Genomic DNA, 18714 nt, shown 5'->3' with positions numbered 1-18714 from the left:
GGAAAATACAAAACAGTTAGGGTTAGGGTTGGGGCTAAAGTTACGATTTAGGCTGTAGATTACATTTACGGTTGGGAATAGGGTTGGGATTGGGGTTAGGGGTGTGTCAGGGTTAGAGGTGTGATTAGGGTTACTGTTGGGATTAGGGTTAGGGGTGTGTTTGGATTAGGGTTTCAGTTATAATTGGGGGGTTTCCACTGTTTAGGCACATCAGGGGCTCTCCAAACGCGACATGGCGTCCGATCTCAATTCCAGCCAATTCTGCGTTGAAAAAGTAAAACAGTGCTCCTTCCCTTCCGAGCTCTCCCGTGTGCCCAAACAGGGGTTTACCCCAACATATGGGGTATCAGCGTACTCAGGACACATTGGACAACAACTTTTGGGGTCCAATTTCTCCTGTTACCCTCGGGAAAATACAAAACTGGGGGCTAAAAAATAATTTTTGTGGGAAAAATGTTTGTTTTATTTTTACGGCTCTGTATTATTAACTTCTGTGAAGCCCTTGGTGCGTCAAAGTGCTCACCACACATCTAGATAAGTTCTTTAGGGGGTCTACTTTCCAAAATGGTGTCACTTGTGGGGGTTTCAATGTTTAGGCACATCAGTGGCTCTCCAAACGCAACATGGCATCCCATCTCAATTCCTGTCAATTTTGCATTGAAAAGTCAAACGGCGCTCCTTCCCTTCCGAGCTCTCCCATGTGCCCACACAGTGGTTTACCCACACATATGGGGTATCAGGGTACTCAGGACAAATTGTACAACAACTTTTGGGGTCCAATTTCTTCTCTCACCCTTGGGAAAATAAAAAATTGGGGGCGAAAAGATAATTTTTGTGAAAAAATATGATTTTTTATTTTTACGGTTCTGCATTATAAACTTCTGTGAAGCACTTGGTGGGTCAAAGTGCTCACCACACCTCTAGATAAGTTCCTTAGGGGGTCTACTTTCCAAAATGGTGTCACTTGTGGGGCGTTTCAATGTTTAGGCACATCAGTGGCTCTCCAAATGCAACATGGCATCCCATCTCAATTCCTGTCAATTTTGCATTGAAAAGTCAAATGGCGCTCCTTCGTTTCCGAGCCCTGTCATGCGCCCAAACAGTAGTTTACCCCACACATATGGGGTATCAGCGTACTCAGAACAAATTGTACAACAACTTTTGGGGTCTATTTTCTCTTGTTACCCTTGGTAAAATAAAACAAATTGGAGCTGAAGTAAATTTTTTGTGAAAAAAAGTTAAATGTTCATTTTTATTTAAACATTCCAAAAATTCCTGTGAAACACCTGAAGGGTTAATAAACTTCTTGAATGTGGTTTTGAGCACCTTGAGCGGTTCAGTTTTTAGAATGGTGTCACACTTGGGTATTTTCTATCATATAGACCCCTCAAAATGACTTCAAATGAGATGTGGTCCCTAAAAAAAATGGTGTTGTAAAAATGAGAAATTGCTGGTCAACTTTTAACCCTTATAACTCCCTGAAAAAAAATTTTGGTTCCAAAATTGTGCTGCTGTAAAGTAGACATGTGGGAAATGTTACTTATTAAGTATTTTGTGTGACATATCTCTGTGATTTAATTGCATAAAAATTCAAAGTTTGAAAATTGCAAAATTTTCAAAATTTTTGCCAAATTTCCATTTTTTTCACAAATAAATGCAGGTAATATCAAAGAAATTTTACCACTATCATGAAGTACAATATGTCACGAGAAAACTTTGTCAGAATCACTGGGATCCGTTGAAGCGTTCCAGAGTTATAACCTCATAAAGGGACAGTGGTCAGAATTGTAAAAATTGGCCTGGTCATTAACGTGCAAACCACCCATGGGGGTAAAGGGGTTAATATTGGATGCTGTGCATTGCCATAGTGTGAACAGCGCCACATACAAGTCTTAAGTATAGGGGTCCACTGCATCCTGTTAGTGCATTTGTTTGAAGGCCTGAGAGTAAGGATCTCTGCCTTTTTGCTGTATTTTTGTCACTAACAGATGGCAAGACATTCTTCTTCAGGATTTTGTAATCGACAGCAGAATTCATGTTTTCATTTATCACAGCAAATCTTCCAGTTCCCGAAGCAGCAAAACAGCCCCAGACCATCACACTACCACCACCATATGTTGGTATGATGTACTTTTTCTGAAATGCTGTCTTACTTGTACGTCAGATGTAATGGGACATACACCTTTCAAAAAGTTCAACTTTTGTCTCATCAGTCCACAGAGTATTCTCCCAAAAGTCTTAGGGATCATCAAGATGTCTTCTGGCAAAAACTGAGATGAGCCTTTATGTTCATATTGCTCAGTAGTGGTATTCGTCTTGGAACTCTGCCATGCAGGCCTTTTTTGCCAAGCCCCTTTTTTATGGTGGAGTCATGAACACTGAGCTTAACTGAGGCAAGTGAGGCCTGCAGTTCTTTGGATAATGTTGCGGGGTCTTTTGTGACCTCTTGGATGAGTCATTGCTGCGCTCTTGGGATAATTTCGGTAAGCCGGCCATTCCTGGAAAGGTTCACCACTGTTCCATTTTTTCGACATTTGTGCATAATGGCTCTCACTGTTGTTCACCGGAGTCGCAAAGCTTCATAAATGGCTTTATAACCTTTTCCAGACAGATAATTCTTAATTACTTTGTTTCTCATTTGTTCCAGAATTTCTTTGAATGGCGGCATGATTTCTACAGTAGCTTTTGAGGAACTTTGGTCTACTTCACTTTCTCAGGCAAGTCCTATTTAAGTGATTTCTTGATTGAGAACAGGTTTGGCAGTAATTAGGCCCGTGTGTGTTAGGCGTCGAGTTCCCACCTCTGCACAGGGGGAATCTCGAACCATCTCTGCTGCGGTCTCCCATTCTTCTTCAGCCGCAGTGGAATCTGCTCAGCACAGACGTTGGTCCCAGCATCTTGCTCAGTCTCACTCTGTGCATAGGGTTACTGCTGCTTTTCCAGCTTCTGCCATTGAAGCCAGTGCTGGGCAGTGGCGAGCAGATGCTTCTGGGGCTAAGTCCTACTTTGCACACACTGAGCATGCCCAGGGCAAGATCTCTCAGTGGAGATCTAGGGTCACATGCTCAGGTACTGCAGCGACTTCCATTGGTCCTTCTCACGGAAGGTCCTGCAGGTATTAGGACTAAGTTCAGCTTTGCACACTGAGCATGCTCAGGGCAAGATCTTTCAGTGGAGATCTAGGGTCACATGCTCTGGTACTGCAGCAATTCCATTGGTCCTTCTTTGAAGTGTCCTGTATGTGCTGCAGCTATTTAAGACTCACATGGCCGCACGGCCATGCGCTAGTGTACATTTGTAAACTTGTGTGTGTTGTGAGTGAAAGTCGCTCTTTAAATAACCCTCCCTATTGGATGACTGTTCGCGGAAGGTGTATGTTTGCTATCTAGCACCCGACTTATCCAACAGCACGTTACACACTAATACAGCGTCTAGTTGCTGTGTCCGCCAGTGTGGCGCCGTGCACTTTCACAGCGCTTTCCTGATTAAAGCCTGGGTGGTTAGTGGCGTCCGCCAGTGCGGCACCGCATGCACTCTCGTGCATTCTTTAGTTATTATTTTGGTTATGCTGACACCCCAGTTGCGGTGTCGACCGCAAGTAGTCTTCACAGACTCAGATCCCAAGTCTTTGGACTGAGCTCGGAGACTCCTTGCTTGTGCTCTTGTGTGAGGTACCGCGGCCCTGTGACTTAACAGGGTTCGCTTCCTTCACACAGGGTGAGGTTAACCCGTGTGTATTCACATTGTACTGCCATATAGTCCGTCATTACTTGGCAGCAGGTTCCATCTCTGCACGGTGGACCCCGGGCTGCGAATGCACCTTATTCTACCTATCTTATTATTTGGTGCGTTCCGCTAGCCCTAACAGCGTGTGGCTAGGTAATTTGAACTACGCTTCCCAAAGATGTGATAAACCACAGTTAATTTATGTTTAAGGGGAGGGGCAATCCCTTTTTCACACAGGGCCCTGTATGTTTGGATTTCTTTTTCCCTTAATAGTAAAGACCTTCATACAAAACTGCATGTGGTGTTTACTTCTGTTATCTTTGTCTAATATTTAAATTTGTTTGGTGATCTGAAACATTTAAGTGTGACAAACATGCAAAAGATCAGGATGTCTTTCATTATTTTATACAATTTGTTTCCATGGGCTCATTGTTAATAAAAACCTCAAATAATTGTTTTACTGTCAGATAAACAGTGGCAGAAATATTTTCCCTATTAGACCTCCGTTAGTTGACTCCAGCATCGTTAAAAAGAGGCTTTCTTCCACTCCCTAGATGAGTTTCTCAACATGTACCCTTGTCTTACAATAGTTAAGAAAGTCTGCTCTAGAAGAGCCAGTAAGTTATTGCATTACCTGGATGTCTCTTTGCATGCTCGCCATATAACACTACCTGACATTTTTCCTGCAGCCACCAAGGCATCATGATCAAAAGAACTGATTTGGTGGATCCCAGCTGTAAGGCCAATTCCATTGGTTTACTGCATGGCTCTTTTTAATGAAAATGAGGTGACCTAACCAGAGGAACCACTGTCATTTCCAGAAGCATTTCCCATTCCGTGCAGTTCTAACTCATCTACACACAGAATGGGAGAGACATGTTTTCAAGAGGGAAAATCGTTATTTTGGCTGCTTTTGCCAATCGAGGGCATCCTTAGTAAAAAGCCACTTCTTATTCCCTAATTTATGTTAAAATGAACCTCTTGTGACACTGTGGTGAAAAATACCTATATATTTTGTATTCATGGACATTTAGATTCCAATTTAGGTGAAAATAATCATGTTTATTATCAATCATCCCTACAGACAATATATCAATACATATCAATACCAAAGTAGAATTTATGTTTACAGAATTTTATTTAATACATTTAATTTATTATTTTTATGAATATAAATATAATTTGCGCTGTAATAATCCAAAAAATAATTTGTTTTGCATTGCAAAAACATTACGCCATGAGCCAATAAATCCCAACCTGAGTATCCTTGCTTTTTCTCTTTGTCTTAAGATAAGCAAATAGACACCGGATGTACACACATCAGTACACATCATACAGACATGTCCCAATTATTCCCCAGAGTCCTTTCTATACACTAATTAGCTATTTGCATTACATGACCTTTTTACAATTTTAATATTGTTTCCCCATAGCAGGAGACATGTTCATTTCTGTTTATTATCTCGTTACATTTCATTTACCAACGAGTTACTATATAAAAAAATATTTTAAATCTAACAATCAGATCTGGTATAAAATCAGACTAGAAAAAGATGTAAAATGTCCCATAAAAAGATGAATATGCTTGTAATATTTAATCAGTAATAAAGAAAATCAAAGACAGCATAATACATGGCAAAATTAACGATAGCAACAATATTTTGGTGCTCTAGGAAAATTAAACCAATGGCGCCAACCCTCCATCCCCCACCTCAAAGCAAAGGCATGGTAGAGTGACTGAGGTAAAAGGACCCCTAATGCAAATCCCCATTTCCCCTTCAAAGTGTCAGGTAGCAAATTCTGATGACCACTTTCACTAGAATTGTTACCTTTTTATCAAAATTTTTGTATCAAAAGTAAAAAAATAAGTGGTCTACTTTAGAGATGTGACTTAACAGGGAGTGCAATTTCAAAGTTAAATACAGAGTCAATTATTTTTTGTGGACCATTTACACAATACAGTGGAAAAAATAGCGATAGTCTTCTCTGACATCCTATATTTTAAATGAAGAACCCTAGGCTAATTATGGAAACTAACGTGAAACATGTGGCAAATACAGCTTGCATAAAACTGATGGTGGCTCTGGTGATGTGTTCCGGTTTTGGTGATATATTCATGTAGTGATGGTTGTTCTGGTACTGTATTCATATAGTGATGATGATTCTGGTGATAAAGTCATCACCAGAACCATCATCAGTACATGAATATGAAGCCAAAATCATCATCAGTACATAATTAGAGCACTAGAGCCAGAAATACAATCGGTTTATAAATACATATCCAGAATCACCATTAGTACATGAATATGTCACCAGAACCACCTTTAGTACTTGAAAATATCACTAGCTCCACCATCAGTACATTAATACATCAACTCAACAGACCTACCAACAGTGCTTGACTATGTCACCAGAAGCACCATCAGTACATGAATGTTACTAGAACCACCATAAGTACATGAATAAATGACCAGAACCAAGAATACATGAATACAAGATTTCAGCTTAGTACAAAAATCAATTGTAATACCAAGTCAGCCCCATAAACAATTGTATTACATGAACCTACAACCCTACAACTCCCAGCATGTCCTTAGCAATAGTAAAGAGGTACTGGGAGTTGTTATTAACCACCATCATCAGACTATGGACCATAAAGGAACCACAGTACTGCTGAGAATTAGTCAGCATCACAAATAAACATTTACATCCAGGTACCTTATAGATTACATCTTCTCTGGAGTTGTTTCCTTTCATTGCCATCTTGCCTAGATACCATGATGAATTTTCACAGCCATAGCTGTTCTGTCGACCTCCCTGTTCTCCGGTCCTGCGGCCAGCAGGTTCCCTGGCAGGGTTCTTAGGCCGCACGCGCGCTCGCTCCCGGTCTCTTAAAGAAACAGTGTGCATATTCCAAATGTTGCCTCTAACCAATGGCATATGTTTGTCTATTATTTCTAGCCCTTCCACCATAGGGAGGGCGCCGGAGCAACAAGTGTCTACTGTTGCAAACTTCCGGTTCCTGTTATTCTGCGCTTCTGTTTCTGAAGTATCTGCAAGGAACTCCGCTTATTCTGTCTGTTTCCACAGATCTTCTGCTACCAGTTACCCGGCTAATCTGGACTGCATCCGCAGTATCTACACTGGACCCGTCTAGTCCTGCCAGTCTGCCAGCCTCACTTCCGGACCACGCCAGTACCACCGGCACCAGCTTCTACACTCGGTATCCTCCAGTCAACTCTGCAATACCCGCTAACCTTGCTGGTCCTTCTGTTCCGCTGGGACAGCCGCCACAAGTACGGGGTCTAACTGAAGGTAGTACCCGTGTCCTCCAGGCATTCCATTCTGTCCCTGTTCGAGGGGACTTACTGCGGGTATCTGGGGCTCACGCAGTAACGCCCCCTTCGGAGCCCCCCGGACTGTGGTCTAGTGGTTCCACATCAAACCTTAATAAATACGAATGTGAACTTCTACATCTGTGCCTCCGTTTCCATTGGTTACACCCTAGCAGCCTACTGCCTATGACCACTTTCATCACTTCACCACACTTTCCTTAACTGAACATGACACTTCCTGAACTTGTCACTAATTCTCTGTTCACTCTCTCTAATCCGGGCTGGCTGTTATAGTTAACCCTGTCAAGGCTAAACTGCTGCCCCTGAAGGTTTTTCTTTTAGATAACATACATTACTATAAAACACATTTAACCAATTGGGGTGTCAGAGAGTAGAACATCATCTCCACCACTCCTACACATTGTGCAGTAAAAATGACCTAAAACATGATTGTCGAGGTCAGTCATCATGTATCAAACATACATTGATTGCTTACTTCTTAAATTGTGAAAAAATCTCAGTATATTGTAAATAAAACTTTTTTTGTTTTTTGTCGCCATTTTCTGAGAACCATAACATTTTTTATTTTTCTGTTGATGGAGCTGAGTGGAATTTTGTACTTAGTGTGGTGAGATGTGTTTTTATTAAATTTGTTGTCCAGTCTAGAATGGCAAGTCTGCAGTCACTCTGTGTGACTGCAGACTTGTGAATCCTCACAGTGCATGTATGCACTGTGCGCTGTGAGAATTTGCCAAATCAGCGCTAGGAACGGTGTTCAGGTATGCAATATGCATAGTCCCTGCCAGAATCCGACTAGTGAGTGTGGCCTCGCTCAATGAAAATGGCTCCACCTGCTGTTAACTTGCATGTGAGACTCTCTCTTACTGCTGACAATATCTTACAGCATCATTTAATGTGTGCCGGCGGGGGAGCATTTCACCATCACATGCTTGTGGGGTGCAAACTATACATGTCTGGTATCTGCGTACTTGTACTGGCCTGGGAAATCATATTGCCAGGTTAGTTTTGCCTTATAGTGAGCATGGTAAATTTAAAAAAAAACAATTGTGGAATTGCACTTTTTTGCAATTTCAACGCACTCAGAAAAATGTTTCTTGCTTTTTAGTGCATTACATGATAAAATGAATGATGGCGTTCAAAAGTACAACTTGTCCTGCAAAAAAACAAGCCTTCATATGGTTATGTGGCGTGAAAAGTAAAAAGTTATGTCTCTTGGAAATAGGGGGGGAGGGGGCTATAATGGAAAAACAGAAAATAGCCATGTCATAAAGAGGCGAAAAACAGATGCCAACTATTTAATATAGCCGGTATCTGCCACATGTGGAGGGATCTGAGCTTCTGAGCCCACTCCACACCTGCGGACCCCTTCCCAAGATGTTATTTCACATCCTAATGCGGGAGGATGCTCTCTGGACATACAGTGCAGCAGTGGGGAGTAGCTGTATGATTCCACACCAATATTATCACTGACAACCTGCAGGTCTTCTAAAACAAATCTAAAGCTCAGAATTCCTTATTTCTCATTAATTTTATATTAAACATACATGTAACGGGGTCTACTGTGCTGTAGTACCTCTTTCAGCACCCCCCGTGTTTCAGGAGGTCCAGTCTGCTTTTGCTGGATTCTGAATGAAGGACGCTGGCTAATATTTCTTGATTACATGGGAGCATATAAAAGCTGACTGCTACTCCACGAATTTCCAGTCTAAAAGAACACACTTTATTTTCAGCACACAGAATATATAACACAGATACACAGGGCAGGCCAATAGGAAAACAGCTGGCCAGACATGCATTACAATAGCCGCAGGGGGCCGGAGCTTGCCGCTATTTACTGTGGGAATTACAAAGGTGGGGGGAGGTCAGAAAGAGAATATCTTGACCAGGGGCGCAGCCTGTGGACTGATGCATTTCACATGGAAACTATTATACATACATATACTGCATAACATTCTTGGGGCTGGGGGGTTCTGTAACACGGCTCCCCTTTTCAGCGACGCGATCGGCATACACAGTCTGATCCTTAACGGATCGGTTTGGGGATGACCGAAGTTTATGGGGTTGGTACGAGTTCCGTTTGTCGACTTAGTCCATCGGCGTTACCGTTTGTTTGCCGGGTCTGTAGTGGATGGTGAAGTCCAGAGGTTGTAGGGCTAAATTCCACCGCAGTAACCTGTCGTTGTCTCCGGAGACCCGATTAAGCCAGACTAGGGGATTATGGTCCGTTAGGAGGGAAAACTGTCGTCCATACAAATATGGTTGTAACTTTTTGAGTGCCCATACTATTGCCAGGCACTCCTTCTCGATGGCCGCATAGCTCACTTCACGGTGCAGTAGTTTCCGACTCAGGTAAGCGACCGGGTGTTCTTGGCCGTCCGGCCCGACTTGGCTCAGTACTGCCCCCAATCCAAACATAGAAGCGTCTGTGTGGACCAGGAAACGTTTAGTTGGATCGGGTGCGGCCAATACAGGGGTATTGGTGAGGGCGTCCTTTCGCTGGCGGAAGGCTTACTCACACTCTGGGGTCCAGGTTACCTGGCGGGGTTGGTTCTTATGGGTCAGATCAGTGAGGGGCTTGGCTACGCTGCTGTAATTGGGAACGAATTTCCTGTAATACCCCGCTGTCCCTAGAAACGCTATGACCTGGGTTTTAGTGCGTGGGGTGGGCCGTTTGGCTATGGCCTCAATCTTGGCTGGTTCTGGTCTCTGTTTACCACTTCCCACCCAATGCCCTAAATACTGAACCTCTGCTATGCCCACATGACACTTGTTTGGGTTCAGGGTGATTCTGGCCTTGTGGATCCTGTCCAATACTGTTTCTAGGTGATTTAGATGCTCTTACCATGTCGCGCTGAAGATGGCTATGTCATCCAGGTAGGCACACGCATAGTCCTGGAGACCATCCAGAAGCCGGTCAGCCAGCCTCTGGAAGGTCGCCGGGGCAGTCTTCATCCCGAATGGCATAACTCAAAACTGGAATAAGCCAAACGGGGTGACAAATGCCGACTTGGGAATAGCATCAGGACTAAGGGGAATCTGACAGTAGCCTTTGCATAGATCGATGGTGGTCAAATACTTTGCCCCTGCCAGCCGGTCTAACAAGTCATCCACACGCGGCATGGGATATGCATCCCTCACTGTTTTCTCATTGAGCTTACGATAGTCTACACAAAACCATGTAGTCCCATCCTTTTTGGGCACTAATACTACGGGGGTTGCCCAGGGACTATCTGACTCTTCAATGACCCCTAAACGCAACATCTATTGTATCTCTTGTCGCATCCCTTCTCGTACAGACTCAGGGATGCGGAAGGGGGGTTGTCGCAGGGGGGTCTGATCCTGGGTCTCAACCTTGTGTTGTGCCAGGTAAGTGTACCTCCTCTGTCGCTGCCTCAACAACTCCTCCGCCTGCTGTCTCTCCCGGGGACCTAAGTCTTCACCCCAGTGTACCTGGTCCCATGTTTTAGACTGAGTCCTCTCCCCTAAGACATCAGGCAAGGGAAGTCTGGCTAAATCCTCTGCTTCAGGTGCACAGATGGCCACTACCGATAGGGCTTCAGCATATTCACATGGAACATGCGGATAACCCTGGGGTCGTCACAATCGGCGACATTATAGGTGGTGTCGACTATTTTCCCCACTACCTGGAAGGGCCCCTGCCATGCAGCTTGGAACTTGTTCTGCCTAGTGGGCTCTAACACCAGGACCTTCTGCCCTATTTCCAAGGTGCGCTCTCTGGCCCTCCGATCGTACCATACACGCTGGCGCCGCTGGGCCACCTGCATGTTCCCACGTACAGCCTGGGTCAGCTCCTGTAGGCGGTCCCGGAATTCCAGAACATAGGGTACAATAGGTACCCCTTCTATGGTGCCCTCCCCTTCCCAGTGTTCTAGCACTAAGTCTAGGGGTCCCCTTACCCGTCTCCCGTATACCAGTTCGAATGGGGAGAACCCCATGGATTCTTGGGGCACCTCTCGATAGGCAAACAGGAGGTGAGGCAAGAATTTCTCCCAGTCCCTGTAGGTCCTTGTAAAAGTCCCAATGAGTTGTTTTAACGTCCCGTTAAAGCGTTCACACAACCCATTGGTTTGCGGGTGGTACGGGGCGCTTCTAATGGACTTTACACCGCACAGCTTCCACAGTTGGTTGGTCACCTCTGCTGGAAACTGGGTACTCTGGTCTGAGATAATCTCCCGGGGAAATCCAACCCGTGAGAAAACCTGGAGCAAGGCAGCCGCCACCGTCTCTGCCAGTATGTTAGGTAACGCAACCGCCTCTGGATACCGTGTGGCATAATCTACCACTGTCAATATATACCTTTTCCCTGACGGACTGGGTTTGGCTAACGGCCCTATCAGATCGACCGCTACTCGGCTAAATGGTTCCTCCACAATGGGGTGGGGGCGTAATTTGGCCTTGCATCGATCTCCCCCCCTTGCCAATGCGCTGGCAACTGTCACATGTCTGGCAGTATTGACGAACATCATAGGTTACCCCTGGCCAAAAGAAGTTTTGTGTCAGACGATGCCTGGTGCGACTGACGCCGAAGTGCCCGGCCAAAGGTATGTCATGAGAGATTCGCAGTAACTCCTGCCTATACTTCTTGGGAACTACCAGCTGTCGTTTTATAGTGGGGCTCGTCCCTGTGTGGTGCTGCTCTGTGATCCGGAAGAGGAGTCCCTGCTTCCATATAAACTGTTCCCCTTCCAGTACCCCTCTCCCCTCCTGTGCCTTCCCACGATATCCCTCCAATGAAGGATCCTCAAGTAACTCCCTCTTAAATTCATCTGGGGTGGGCCAAGAAATGTGTCTGGCTATGGAAATACGTGTAGGGCTGGAATGTCTTACCTGGGCCTCCTCTGAGTGTGATTCCGCCTCCGCAGCTCAAGCTTGTCTCCGGGTGGTCACAGGATGTCTCAGCCAGAGGGGCAACCGAGAAGGCAGACAACATGGGCCCCAAGTCATTTCCCAGCAAAACGTCTGCAGGCAAATCCTCCATCAAGCCGACCTCAACAAGGACATCCCCAACTCCCCAGTTCAGGTGAATCCTGGCAGTGGGTGTTAGGGGTCGAGTTCCCGCTTCTGCACTGGGGGAATCTCGAGCCACTTCCGCTGCGGTCTCCCATTCTTGTCCAGCCGCAGTGGAGCCTGCTCAGCAAGGACGTCGGTCCCAGCGTCTTGCTCATTCTCACTCTGTTCAGAGAGTTAGTGCTGCTTCTCCAGTCTCTGCCATTAAAGTCAGTACTGGTCAGCAGCGAGCGGACTTCTCTGGGACTAAGTCCTTGTCTGCATGTACTGAGCATGCCCAGCGTAAGGTCTCCCGTTGGAGATCGAGGGTCATGTGCTCAGGCTCTGCAGCACATTCCATTGGTCCTCTTGGCAGGTCCTAGAAGGGCAAAAGTGCTGTGGCCACTTCCTGTGCTGCTCCTATATAAACTGCGCATGACCGCACGGCCATGCGCTAGTATTGTCTTGTTATTATGTGTGTGTGTAGATGGATGTATGTCGAAGGATGAAAGCTCCTAAATATCCCTCCCTAGTGTTGTTGACTGTTCGCGGATGATGGTAGCTATCTAGCGCCCGACTTGCCATCTACACGATACACACATCTCAGCGTCCTATAGCTGTGCCTGCCAGTACGGCGCCGTGCGCTTGCCTTGCGCTTTCCATACCCGAGTCTGGGTGGTTAGTGGCGTCCGTTAGTGCGGCATCGCTCGCACTCTTGTGCACATATTTGTCCTAAGGTTCTCTACACACCCAGTTGCGGTGTTACGCCAGCAAGGGTCTAATCGGGCTTCAATCCCTTCTGGGGTTAAGTCCGCTGACCACTTGCTCGCGCTCTAGTGCGGTACTGCGGTCCTGTGAGTTAACAGGATCGCTTTCTTCACGCTGGGTGAGGTTTAACCCACGCGTGTATACTTTAGTGTACCGCCATATTGTCTGCCAATTACTAGCAGCAGGTCTCCACCTGCACGGTGGACCCCGGACTGCGAACGCACCTTTATCATCTGTCTTGGTGCGTTCCGCCAGTCCTAACAGAATACTAGCGCCAGGGTCTGGCTAGTAAAATGGCGGACGACCAGCGTTTACAGCGGTACATCCAGCAGCTGGAGGGAAGGTTGGCGGCTCTTGAGCGTACAACCTCAGCTGTGGATGTCACTGCTGTAGCTGTGCAGGCTGCAAGTGTAGCCGCAGCCAGTTTGTCCACTGCCACCCCTGCTCCGACTTTATCCCGTCTCCCACTACCTGACAAGTTTGCTGGAGAGAGCAAACATTGTCGTGGATTCGTGAGCCAGTGCTCTATCCATCTCGAGCTCCTGGCTGCACGTTTTCCTACAGAGCGGGCTAAGGTGGGATTTATTGTCTCGCTGTTGTCGGGCAGGGCGTTGGAGTGGGCTACGCCGCTGTGGGAGCGTGATGATCATGTGGTGCAGAGTGCTCCGTTGTTTCTGGGCACGCTGAAAAAGGTCTTTCTAGGACCTCAACTCACCCATGATACAGCGCTCCAACTACTGGCATTAACTCAGGGTGAGTCCTTGGTCAGCCATTTTTCCGTCCGATTCCGTACTTTAGCTTCCGAGCTGGAGTGGTCGGATAAAGCCCTTATCCCCATATTCTGGAGGGGCCTGGCTGACCATGTTAAGGACGCTCTGGCCACTAGGGAGATTCCTGCCACACTGGAGGAGTTAATATCTATTTCTACTCGTATAGACCTCCGTTTTAACGAGCGGAGGTTGGAACGAGCCCAGTGTAGGCAGAGGTTTCGGCTGGCTCCTACCTTCGCCAAACCTTTGAAATCTCCAGTCCAGGCATCTGAGTCACATGAGACCTTGGAGGTGACACGAGCGGGATCCAAGTCTCAGTCCGCTCGTGCACATAAGGTTCGTCATGTTTGCCAGCAGTCAGGACGTCTTGCCTCCAAGAGTCCTCAGCGGTCGGGGAAACGTCAGCGTCTAGTGGCAGTTGGAGGAGGTACACTAGACACGGCGACGTTTGCCTCAAAGTTGTCCTTCAAGGGGACAATTACCATAGGCCCATCCACTCTCACGGTCGAGCTATGCTTGGACTCTGGGGCAGAGGGTAACTTTATGTCCTCCGCCTTTGCCCAGCGTCACGCAATACCCTTGGTGATGCTCGCCCAGCCAGTGACCGTTCGAGTGGTAAATGGGTCAACACTACCTTCACAGATTACCCACCAAACCATTCCTTTCACCCTATCTGTGTCTCCATCACATCAGGAGATAATCTCCCTATTAGTCATTCCTGAGGGAATTGATGAGGTCCTGTTGGGGATGCCATGGCTTCGCTACCATTCTCCTCATATTGAGTGGTCCTCTGGGAGAATTTTGGGATGGAGTAAATCCTGTGAGGGTAGATGTCAGAGGGAGTGCGTTCAGGTTGCTACTACACAGGTACCCGCAGATCTTTCCTCTCTCCCCAAGCACTATTGGTCCCATGCAGACGTGTTCTCCAAAAGAGCTGCGGAGACTCTTCCGCCTCACCGCCCCTATGACTGTCCTATTGACCTCTTGCCTGGTGCTGAGCCTCCCCGGGGTCGAGTCTACCCGTTATCTCTCCCGGAGACGGAGGCAATGTCCCAGTATATTCAGGAGAATCTGGCAAGAGGATTCATTAGGAAGTCAGTGTCACCGGCAGGGGCTGGGTTCTTCTTCGTACAGAAGAAGACTGGAGACTTACGTCCATGCATCGACTACAGGGGTCTTAACGCCATTACCGTTAAGAACAAGTACCCATTACCCCTGATATCTGAGCTCTTTGATAGGCTACGGGGAGCAAAGGTATTTACAAAGTTAGATCTGCGGGGTGCTTACAACCTGATTCGCATCCGTGAGGGGGATGAATGGAAGACGGCTTTTAACACCAGGGATGGGCACTATGAATATCTAGTGATGCCCTTTGGGCTCTGTAATGCCCCAGCCGTTTTCCAAGACTTTGTGAACGACATCTTTCGGGATATGCTCACCACCTCGGTCGTAGTCTATCTGGATGACATTCTCATCTACTCTCCAGATATAGACTCCCATCGGAGAGATGTTCGCAAAGTCTTCGACCTCTTACGGGCAAACTCCCTCTACGCTAAGTTGGAGAAGTGTGTGTTTGAGCAGGAGTCCTTGCCTTTCCTTGGATATATCATTTCTGCCCAGGGTTTGGCTATGGATCCTGCCAAGCTACAGGCTGTAATGGACTGGCAGGAACCCCATTCTCTTAAAGCGGTGCAGCGCTTTATGGGGTTCATTAATTATTATCGCCAGTTCATTCCACACTTCTCAACTTTGGTAGCTCCCTTGGTCGCCCTCACCAAGAAGGGAGCAAATCCCAAGTTGTGGTCAGAGGAGGTCTCCAAGGCCTTTCTCTCGATTAAGTCACACTTCGCTAGCGCTCCCATCCTACATCGCCCCGATGTAGATAAACCATTCATCTTGGAGGTGGATGCCTCATCCGTTGGTGCTGGAGCAGTCCTTTTCCAAAAGGATGCTCAAGGTCGGAAGCATCCTTGCTTCTTCTTCTCCAAGACCTTCACACCAGCGGAGAGGAATTATTCCATCGGGGACAGGGAGTTGCTAGCCATGAAGTTGGCTTTTTCAGAGTGGAGACACCTCTTGGAGGGAGCTCGCTTTCCCTTCCAAGTCTTCACTGACCACAAGAACTTGGTGTATATACAGACGGCCCAGCGGCTGAATTCTCGCCAGGCTAGATGGTCCCTGTTCTTCTCCCGGTTCCATTTTACTCTCCATTTTCTCTCCGGGGAGAAGAACGTTCGTGCCGACGCTCTCTCCCGCTCCGTAGTGTCATCTGAGGAGGAGGAGGAGGAGCCTCGGCTTATTGTCCCTTCTGAGAGCCTGAGAACTGTAGCTCCGGTTTCGCTAGAGTCTGTGCCCCCGGGCAAGACTTTCGTGCCAGCTAACTTGCGACCGGAGGTTCTCTCTTGGGCTCACTCCTCCAGAGTGGGGGGGCATTTTGGGACCAAGAGGACATCAGAGCTTTTGGCGAGAACATACTGGTGGCCGCATATGGCCCGAGATGTCAGGGACTACATTCAGGCGTGCGTTTCTTGCGCTCAGAATCGGTCTCCTCGGCAACGGCCTGCTGGGTTGCTTTACCCTCTACCGGTGGCAGACAGGCCCTGGGAGATGGTCGGAATGGACTTTGTGGTGGGTCTACCCAAGTCGCGTGGCTGCTCCATTATTTGGGTTGTCACTGACCATTTCTCTAAGATGGTGCATTTGGTGCCGCTTCCTCGGTTACCCTCAGCACGGGCCTTGGCGGTGTTGTTCGTTAAACACGTTTTCCGTTTGCATGGTATGCCTGATAAAATTGTCAGCGATCGGGGTCCCCAGTTCGCATCTCGGTTTTGGAGAGAGCTCTGCCGTTTACTCAGCATAGAGTTAAACCTCTCCTCTGCTTACCATCCCGAGACCAATGGGTTGGTGGAGAGAACCAACCAGACTCTGGTGACATATTTGCGACATTTCGTCTCTGCTAGGCAGGATGACTGGGCATCTTTGCTACCTTGGGCGGAATTTGCCCTGAACAACGCCGTAGCCGATTCCACTGGTCAAACTCCTTTTCTCCTTAATTACGGCCAGCATCCGCGTGTCCCTGTGCCCATGCCCGTGTCCTCCACCGATTCTAGGGTGGCAGACTGGGCGGTGGAGGCACGTGACATCTGGGACCGCACACAGGATGCTATCCGGGCCTCCAAGGAGAGAATGAGGGTTTCGGCTGATACACACCGGCGCCCCGCTCCGGTCTTTGCTCCCGGCGACTTAGTGTGGCTCTCCGCCCGTAACATCAGGCTGCGAGTTGAGTCCACTAAGTTTGCTCCTCGCTACATTGGCCCGTTTAAAGTTCTGGAACAGGTCAACCCTGTGGTTTACCGTTTGGCCATTCCTCCACGCCTTGGTATCACCGATACCTTTCACGTTTCCCTCTTAAAGCCCGTTCGCTTGTCTCGGTTTTCTGAGTCATCTGCTGGGACATCGGGTTCATCCACGGATGAATTTGAGGTGAATGCTATTGTGGGAAGCAAGGTGGTACGTGGCAAAAAATTTTATTTGGTGGATTGGAAGGGTCATGGTCCAGAGGATAGAACCTGGGAGCCTGTGGAGCACATTCGGGCTCCGCAGCTCATTGCTGCCTTTGAACGTAGCGAGGCCCAAGGAGGGGGGGGCCCTAGGAGGGGGGGTAATGTTAGGGGTCGAGTTCCCGCTTCTGCACTGGGGGAATCTCGAGCCACTTCCGCTGCGGTCTCCCATTCTTGTCCAGCCGCAGTGGAGCCTGCTCAGCAAGGACGTCGGTCCCAGCGTCTTGCTCATTCTCACTCTGTTCAGAGAGTTAGTGCTGCTTCTCCAGTCTCTGCCATTAAAGTCAGTACTGGTCAGCAGCGAGCGGACTTCTCTGGGACTAAGTCCTTGTCTGCATGTACTGAGCATGCCCAGCGTAAGGTCTCCCGTTGGAGATCGAGGGTCATGTGCTCAGGCTCTGCAGCACATTCCATTGGTCCTCTTGGCAGGTCCTAGAAGGGCAAAAGTGCTGTGGCCACTTCCTGTGCTGCTCCTATATAAACTGCGCATGACCGCACGGCCATGCGCTAGTATTGTCTTGTTATTATGTGTGTGTGTAGATGGATGTATGTCGAAGGATGAAAGCTCCTAAATATCCCTCCCTAGTGTTGTTGACTGTTCGCGGATGATGGTAGCTATCTAGCGCCCGACTTGCCATCTACACGATACACACATCTCAGCGTCCTATAGCTGTGCCTGCCAGTACGGCGCCGTGCGCTTGCCTTGCGCTTTCCATACCCGAGTCTGGGTGGTTAGTGGCGTCCGTTAGTGCGGCATCGCTCGCACTCTTGTGCACATATTTGTCCTAAGGTTCTCTACACACCCAGTTGCGGTGTTACGCCAGCAAGGGTCTAATCGGGCTTCAATCCCTTCTGGGGTTAAGTCCGCTGACCACTTGCTCGCGCTCTAGTGCGGTACTGCGGTCCTGTGAGTTAACAGGATCGCTTTCTTCACGCTGGGTGAGGTTTAACCCACGCGTGTATACTTTAGTGTACCGCCATATTGTCTGCCAATTACTAGCAGCAGGTCTCCACCTGCACGGTGGACCCCGGACTGCGAACGCACCTTTATCATCTGTCTTGGTGCGTTCCGCCAGTCCTAACAGAGGGCAGTCGATGTATGGCTCCCCCTGCTACACGGACTGCCACTGTCCGGTCCGTCTTTTCTTGGTCCCGGACGAGATGAGGCTTCACAAGGGTCAAAGTTGCTCTGGAATCTCTTAGTCCCTGCATGCTTTTCCCATTAACCCACACGACCTGTCGATGCTGTTGTCGATTATCTGCCCGGGCTGCCTGCACGGGGTCTACTTCATGCAGCACTTCCTCCATGTCTTCCACCCCTTGGTTAGTTGTAGCCCCCAATGCCGGGTCAGCTTCGCCTTGGTAGCAGTGTACAGCGGCCCGGCGGAAGGTAGCTGTTCCCGCCTTTGGCCACTGGGTATGCTGAGTCCGGTTGGAACATTGTCTTTGCAGGTGGCCCAGCTGACGGCAGGTGTGGCATCGCGCCCCAGGGGAACTGTGGTAGGCCGGATTTCTAGCTGGTCCCCC

This window comes from Ranitomeya imitator, chromosome 2 (genome assembly GCF_032444005.1).
Source record: "Ranitomeya imitator isolate aRanImi1 chromosome 2, aRanImi1.pri, whole genome shotgun sequence".
In the NCBI taxonomy this organism is placed as follows: Eukaryota; Metazoa; Chordata; class Amphibia; order Anura; family Dendrobatidae; genus Ranitomeya; species Ranitomeya imitator.
The sequence above is the reverse complement of the archived record's forward strand: the minus strand, read 5'-3'. Positions refer to the sequence as shown.